We start from the raw sequence: 8684 nt of genomic DNA on the forward strand, positions 1-8684 counted from the left end.
CGTAGATATGCTTGTTAGATTTCCTAGGAACTATTACATGGTTCGATTCGAGAAGGCTAGGCCACTTTATGACCTTCTTAGTGAAAGAAAAAGGGTCGAAATCGAGTAAAATCCGTAAATTAACAAGGAAATTCACTTTACCACCATTTTGGCCGTTTTTCAAATTTCTAAAATCAACCATGGAAGTCGTAGAATTGCTCGTTAGATTTCCTAGGAACTATTACATGCTTTGATTCGATAAGGCTAGGCCACTTTATGCCCTTTTTAGTGAAAGAAAAAGGGTCAAAAACAAGTAAAATCCGTAAATTAACAAGGAAATTCACTTTACCACCATTTTGGCCGTTTTTCAAATTTCTAAAATCAACCATGGAAGTCGTAGATATGCACGTTAGATTTCCTAGGAACTATTACATGCTTCGGTTCGATAAGGCTAGGCCACTTTATGCCCTTTTTAGTGAAAGAAAAAGGGTCAAAAACGAGTAAAATCCGTAAATTATCAAGGAAATTAACTTAACCCCCATTTTGGCCGTTTTTGAAAATTCTAATATAAATCATGGAAGTCGTAGATATGCTTGTTAGATTTCCTAGGAACTATTACATGGTTCGATTCGAGAAGGCTAGGCCACTTTATGCCCTTCGAAGTGAAAGAAAAAGGATCAAAATCGAGTAAAATCCGTAAATTAACAAGGAAATTCACTTTACCTCCATTTTGGCCCGTTTTGAAATTTCTAAAATCAACCATGGAAGTCGTAGATATGCTCATTAGATTTCCTAGGAACTATTACATGCTTTGATTCGATAAGGCTAGGCCACTTGATGCCCTTTTTAGTGAAAGAAAAAGGGTCAAAAACAAGTAAAGTCCGTAAATTAACAAGGAAATTCACTTTACCACCATTTTGGCCGTTTTTCAAGTTTTTAAAATCAACCATGGATGTCATAGATATGCTCGTTAGATTTCCTAGGAGCTATTACATGCTTCGATTCGATAAGCCTAGGCCACTTTATGCCCTTCTTAGTGAAAGAAAATCGATCAAAATCGAGTAAAATCCGTAAATTAACATGGAAATTCACTTTACCACCATTTTGGCCGTTTTTCAAATTTCTAAAATCAATCATGGAAGGCGTAGATATGCTCGTTAGATTTCCTAGGAACTATTACATGCTTCGATTCGATAAGGCTAGGCCACTTTATGCCCTTTTTAGTGAAAGATAAAGGGTCAAAAACAAGTAAAATCCGTAAATTAACCAGGAAATTCACTTTACCACCATTTTGTCCGTTTTTCAAATTTCTAAAATCAACCATGGAAGTCGTAGATATGCTTGTTAGATTTCCTAGGAACTATTACATGCTTCGATTCGATAAGGCTAGGCCACTTTATGTCCTTTTTAGTGAAAGAAAAAGGGTCAAAAACGAGTAAAATCCGTAAATTAACAAGGAAATTAACCTAACCCCCAATTTGGCCGTTTGTGAAAATTCTAAAATCAAACATGGAGGTCTTAGATATGCTCGTTAGATTTCCTAGGAGCTATTACATGCTTCGATTCGATAAGGCTAGGCCACTTTATGCCCTTTTTAGTGAAAGATAAAGGGTCAAAATCGAGTAAAATTCGTAAATTAACAAGGAAATTCACTTTACCACCATTTTGGCCGTTTTTCAAATTTCTAAAATCAACCATGGAAGTCGTAGATATGCTTGTTAGATTTCCTAGGAACTATTACATGCTTCGATTCGATAAGGCTAGGCCACTTTATGCCCTTTTTAGTGAAAGAAAAAGGGTCAAAAACGAGTAAAATCCGTAAATTAACAAGGAAATTCACTTTACCACCATTTTGGCCGTTTTTCAAATTTCTAAAATCAACCATGGAAGTCGTAGATATGCTTGTTAGATTTCCTAGGAACTATTACATGCTTCGATTCGATAAGGCTAGGCCACTTTATGCCCTTTTTAGTGAAAGATAAAGGGTCAAAATCGAGTAAAATTCGTAAATTAACAAGGAAATTCACTTTACCACCATTTTGGCCGTTTTTTAATTTTCTAAAATCAACCATGGAAGTCGTAGATATGCTCATTAGATTTCCTAGGAACTATTACATGCTTTGATTCGATAAGGCTAGGCCACTTTATGCCCTTTTTAGTGAAAGAAAAAGGGTCAAAAACGAGTAAAATCCGTAAATTAACAAGGAAATTAACTTAACCCCCATTTTGGCCATTTTTGAAAATTCTAATATAAATCATAGAAGTCGTAGATATGCTTGTTAGATTTCCTAGGAACTATTACATGGTTCGATTCGAGAAGGTGTTATACCCTAATTTTGGACCTAAAAATACTTATTCAATTCTTCTTTTCTTGCATTATAAGTCATGTGAACTATCTCTGATCAATTGCATCTTTCTCTGCATTTTATTTCAATGTTATTTACAAAATTCACATGGAGGGGCATTTTAGTCATTTCCTGTGTTAAAATTTCTTTCAGTCTTTTAAAATTTTGGTTGAGTCCTTTCAAATAGTTTGAATAAGTCTTCATTTCAATTCTATGTCAAAATCCATTTTAAAATTGCATTTGAAGTCATTTTTGAGTCAATTTTTCCCCTAGGGGGCATTTTAGTCTTTTCATGTGTTAAAACCCTGTTTAAATTCTAAAAATTGTCTCTGAGTCTTTTAGTTCGCTTGTATAAACTCTTGCTTTAATCCCTTGTTTAAAAATCATTTTTAAAAATTTCATCTGAGTCATTTTTAGTCGTTTTTAAGCCTCCAGGGGCATTTTGGTCATTTCACGTAAAATCTCTTATCTGCTTTATTGTTTTTAATCGTCTCGCTTCACGTTAATTTTCAATTTACTTTTTCAATTCAATTTTAGTTTTAATTTTCATTTCGGTCCTTGTACTTTTGTTATTTACATTTTAATCCCTTTTAAGTTTGTTAGAGTCCAAGTGCCACATGTCCAAATGTTATTGGTCCTTAAGAGTTTGTTACAAGTCCAGTGCCATGTGGCGTTGTTTCATTGGTCCAAGCATTCCCACATCACCTATAAATAGGTCAAAGCCTTGGTCAAAATTAACAACCAATCATTTTTTCTTTTTTACCAACTAATTATTCAATCTTTTTTCACAAAATTTCACCAAGTTTTTTTTCCCACTTTCTCTCTCCTCTAACAACCTCCAACCACCACAATTATCCATCTCCACCATAACAAACCACCCTAACCAACCTAAACCACCACCCTAACCAACCTAAACCACCACAAACCACCACCATTTTCACTACTCAACTTCCATAACCACCAACATTCATCACCAATTCACAAATCCTCAAAAGTTCTTAACACATTCATCAAATTGATCCAACAAAGTTTCAATTCCAGCAACAAATTAACAACAACCGATCGTAGCAAGCTTGAACACGGAGAACAATGGCAAAAATGCAACCGGATCCAGAACAAAGAAGATAGAAACGGGAATGAGGACAGGTTCACCACCGCAAAGCCTTCATACAAGCTCCTAGAAGCAATTCGGTTCAGCACAAACACTTTTATCTCTTTTTCATTCTTTCACAAAAACCAAACCCTAGCGTTCTTGAATCCATCAACAATGGCCGGAAAAGGTGAAGGACCTGCGATTGGAATAAATCTGGGAACGACGTACTCGTGTGTTGGAGTATGGCAACACGATCGTGTTGAGATCATTGCCAACGATCAAGAAAACCGTACCACGCCGTCTTATGTTGCTTTTACTGATAGTGAGAGGTTGATCGGTGATGCTGCTAGGAATCAGGTTGCGATGAACCCTGTTAACACCGTCTTCGATGCTAAACGTTTGATTGGAAGGAGAGTTTCTGATGCATCTGTTCAGAGTGACATGAAGCTACGGCCTTTCAAGGTTACTGCTGGTCCTGGTGAAAAGCCCATGATTGGTGTTAACTACAAGGGTGAGGACAAGCAATTTGCTGTTGAAGAAATTTCATCTATGGTGCTCATGAAGAGGCGTGAGAAGAAGAAGAAGGATCTTTTGTTTCAGAAGCTGCATACACGTAAGCTTCCTTCAATTTTTTACCTATCCATGCCTTTGACCCGCCCCATACCTGATCCAACCCGTTTTTTCATCCTTGATTGGGCCTGGGTTTCATTTGTTTGCAGTTTTGCTTTAATAGAATTGTCTTAATATTTCGGCACTGCTTAATGCTTCTTACACCTCCTGCATGCCCTTGTTTTATGTTAAAATCTCAAGAAAATTACTAATAGTTTGTGGTGTTTTTTTTTATGTTTCTTGATAATTTTTGCTTATTAAAAAAACTGATTAGAGGCGTAGAAAAATATCTCGTGTCCTTGTCAATTCAATGTCTTGATTCATGTTGAAATGTCGTTATAAAGACTTTCAAGTTTTATGAATTCTTTTGAGGTGATTTTGGCATTTGAAACCTATCTTTTGGGATGTGGTTTCATGCCAAAATTCACTCCAAGAGTATGTGTGTTTTTGTCTCGCTTTTAGTCCACCTTTTTGAAGAATTTCGTGAAGTTTTAATGTGATGTTGACCTTGAAATTTTGGTATAAAGTTGTGACATTTAGACATATAATTTTGTGGAATAAATTTGCCTCTTAATGTGGTGTTTGCTTGCTGTTTTGGTTTAGTTCTTGAGGACCTTGTGTTTGGTAAATAATGTGTAAATCTTTTGTGGAATAAAAGTGCATAAAGAGCTTGAAAATCTTATAATTTTTGGCATGATAATTTCCCTTGGTTCTCATATTTGTTCCCTTGGAATGAATCACTTGAAATGTCCCAACATTGTGAGAATCTAGATCTTGAGTTTGCTTTAGGATTATATTGAATTTCAAGCCCTTTTGTCACTTTTTTGCTAAGATTGTTAGTTTACTTCCCTTTGCAAGTTACAATAGCTTATTATGCATTTTGATACTAGCTTCTACTTCATGTGTGCCACTAACCTTTCTTGTTTCATGTCTCATTTCCATAGCATCTCCATTTCATCCCATATTCATCTCTATTTTTCTTGCAATTTAATTTGTACCAAAGTTAGAATGTAAACACTTAGGAGTTTTGTAATATTTTCCTTTATGCACTTTTAATTTCTTGGCAAAGAGGCCATAGAATGTATCTAGGGTATGATGTAAAGGACAATGGACTCTAATGATGTACACCGACACAAGCACCGACACACGCACACACATCACTATATAGCTAGAATGTGCATGTTTAGATGTATGTTTAGGATTGTATGCTTAGATGAATGCCTAGGACTCATACTTAGAAAAATCAACTTTCCAAAAAATGTGAACAAACTTCACTCAAACTCTTTTTCATAATAAACCTTGGGATCAAAATCCCATTGAATTTTCCCTTTCTTTTTCTTAATCAAATTCTAATGAACTCTAATCATACTTGGACTATATTTTGCAAATAACTAATTCCACCTCACTATTTCCTAATCTCATGCCCTTGAGGCCCCTTTCTATTCTTCAAAATCCATTTTCAAACTTAAAATCAACCAACAAAAACAAAAACATTTTTGAGAGAGAACTACGGTGGATTTGATCCCTTAAACGGGTACGTAGGCAAGGAACAAAATTCCTTCAATTCAAATAAAATAAAAATTCAAACACTTTCTTCTCCCTCCAATTCTTCACTTAGCAAATTTTAGGTGTAAATAACATTTTCAAATAGCATTTAAAAATAAAGCGCGCGCGTAGAAATTAAAGACGGTTCCTATAGGATACTATAGTCGTTATGGGTGCCTAACACCTTCCCGTAGCGAAAACAACTCCCGGACCTCGATTCTCAAGGGTTTTGCTTACTTTTTCCCTTCCCAAGAAAAAATAAGATATCACCGGTTTAGAAAGGTTCAAACGTAATCAATGTTTGACACCCGAAAAACCAAGATAAAACAGCTGGCGACTTCACTGGGGAGATTCGAGAGTTACGCCTAGTCTTTATTTCCACGCTTGCGCTTTCGTTTTACTTGCTTCCTTTACATGCTTTCTTATGTGAATAAATGTTTAATTTCTTGCAAACGTGTGGGGTGAGAATATCAAAAGTCCTGCACCCGGGCTGAGTGAACTTAGGATTTAGGAGGGATATAGTCGATAATTCATTCCGGGGGTTGCCTCGTGTTTTGGATTACGCGATCAATCCCACATAGCTGAGGCATTTTGGGGGTGATGTTGTCGGCGCGAGTTGTCGCGTTTAGGTACTTTGCTTCTAATTGTTCTATGACGCTATGAACCGTAGATAACCAAACCCATCCATGGCCATTTTCTAGGATGTAGTGCGGAGGCTAAACCGGGTATTGTCTCGAGTTTTAGTCGTCACGCGATACTACACTCAAGTTAGACCTTCCACGTATAATCATGGAGCGAGTGTTGTCTCGTGACACCATGAGATACGTCGGAGAGGTTGCACCTTGGGAACCTTTTTAGAACCCGGTTACTATTATCCTAAAACCCTAGTTTCACCGGACACCGTGTCCACCCATGACTCCTCGACTTTGAACTTCAACCCACCATGTTTTCTCCGAACTTGAACATAATCATGCATACATGCATACATGCATAAACTTTTTCCCATGCATTTATCGGAGGACTTAGACAAGTCATCTTTTGAACATCACGGATGTGAACACCAAGTGATACCATCTCAACTAAACTTTTAGTTTTGCTCAAGATTTTCAAATAAAACTGTGTTTCTCCATGATGTTCACAACCACTTTGACAAAGTCCTCTGACAAAAAAGAGTCTTTTCGCATTTGCATATCATGCACCATATGCATCATTCATCGGTCACAAATGGCTTCCCGTGCTCATCATCTCCTGGTTCCTCTGCCGCAGTCTGAAAAGTGGCTCGTGCTCGCAAGATTCACCAACCAGATATAGTTCATCAGACAAGATCGTACAAGAGAAGAAACATGGCTAACCTTGAGGAAGAGAATGCCAGCCCCTCGGGCCAGCCCATTGAAGAGTCCAATCTGGACGAAATCCTGAGGCTTATCAAGAAAAGTGACTATAAGATTGTTGACCAGCTGCTACAAACCCCATCAAAGATATCCATCTTGTCTCTACTTATGAGCTCAGAAGCTCACAGGAAGGTGTTAATGAAGATACTCGAGCAAGCTTATGTTGACCACGGGGTCTCTGTGGATCAGTTTGATGGGATAGTGAGTAACATTACTGCCTGCAACAACTCGGGGTTCGGTGACGATGAGCTCCCCGAAGCAGGGAAACGCCACAACTTGGCTCTACATATCTCAGTACATTGTGGATCTGACCTGATATCCAACGTATTGGTAGACACTGGATCATCTCTGAATGTAATGCACGAATTCACGCTAAGACAATTGAGCCATCATGGAATTTCCCTGAGGGGTAGCAGCTATCTGGTTAAAGCTTTCGACGGATCCCGCAAAGATGTTCTCGGGGAAGTAGACTTGCCAATTACTATTGGTCCCGAGACATTTCAGATTACTTTCCAAGTCATGGACATCAATGCTTCTTACAGTTGTCTCCTCGGAAGGCTGTGGATTCAAGACGCTGGGGCAGTCACTTCTACTTTGCATCAGAAGCTTAAGTTCATGAGGAACGGTAAGATTGTCACTGTGCATGGCGAGGAAGCATATCTAGTTAGCCAGGTATCATCGTTCTCTTGTGTTGAAGCAGGGTCTGCTGAAGGGACGTCGTTTCAAGGATTGACTGTTGAGGGTGCAGAGCCCCGGAGGGCTGGTGCTAACATGGCTTCACTAAAGGACGCCCAGAAGGCTGTTCAAGCAGGGCAAGCTGCTGGCTGGGGCAAGGTAATTCAGATTCTGGAAAACAAGCGTAAAGAAGGCCTTGGATTCTCCCCGACATCTGCTGTTTCAAAGGGAACTTTCTACAGTGCTGGGTTCATCAATGCTATTACTGAAGATGCTGCTGAAAGAAGCCATGTGCCTACATTTGTTGTACCAGGAGGCACTGTGAGAAATTGGGAAGCCATTGATGTTCCTTTAGTCATGCATGCTTCCATGTAATGTGTTTTGTTGCTCATGTTTTTTGTTTTCAAAATAACAATCCTTTCGCTCTGCCCAAGGCGAAAGTGATATCTTTGTAAGGGCGTGTTTGTTTCGGCATTGCCGTTAATCAATAAAAAGTTGTCGTTTTTCTCACGACTCTTTGTTTTTTACTTTTTTTTAGTGCCTTTTTTCTTGGAAATAATGGTAATGCCAGAAAAAACCAAAATATCTGTATTTTCTTATTAATTTCAAAAATCTGCATGAAAAACTTTTTCTAAAATCATCCCAATCATATTATGCAGATTGAACCATAATAAACCCGTTGAACACAGTGACCCTATGGTTCCTCCAAATTTTGAGTTCCCTGTATATGAAGCTGAAGATGAGGATGATGATGATGAAGAGATACCATATGAGATCACTCGACTGCTTGAGCAAGAAAGAAGAGCCATTCAGCCTCACCAGGAAGAGATTGAACTCATCAACCTGGGTACTGAAGAGAACATGCGAGAGATCAAGATTGGTGCTGCACTTGAGCCAGAGGTGAAAAAGAAGATCATTCAGCTGCTCCATGATTATCCAGATGTCTTTGCATGGTCCTATGAAGACATGCCGGGTCTAGATCCCAAGATTGTGGAACATCGGATACCGACAAGACCTGAATGTCCTCCTGTCAAACAGAAATTGAGA

At 38.2% G+C, this 8684-nt stretch overlaps 1 pseudogene; it reads left to right on the plus strand.

The window, feature by feature from the left end:
- The first annotated feature begins 3527 nt into the window (after positions 1-3527).
- On the plus strand, positions 3528-4176 carry LOC146929407 (chloroplast envelope membrane 70 kDa heat shock-related protein pseudogene; annotated as a pseudogene).
- The last annotated feature ends 4508 nt before the right edge of the window (positions 4177-8684 follow it).

Source organism: Medicago sativa, chromosome 4, assembly GCF_051527215.1.
Source record: "Medicago sativa cultivar Bolivia chromosome 4, Bolivia_mono, whole genome shotgun sequence".
Classification (NCBI taxonomy): domain Eukaryota; kingdom Viridiplantae; phylum Streptophyta; class Magnoliopsida; order Fabales; family Fabaceae; genus Medicago; species Medicago sativa.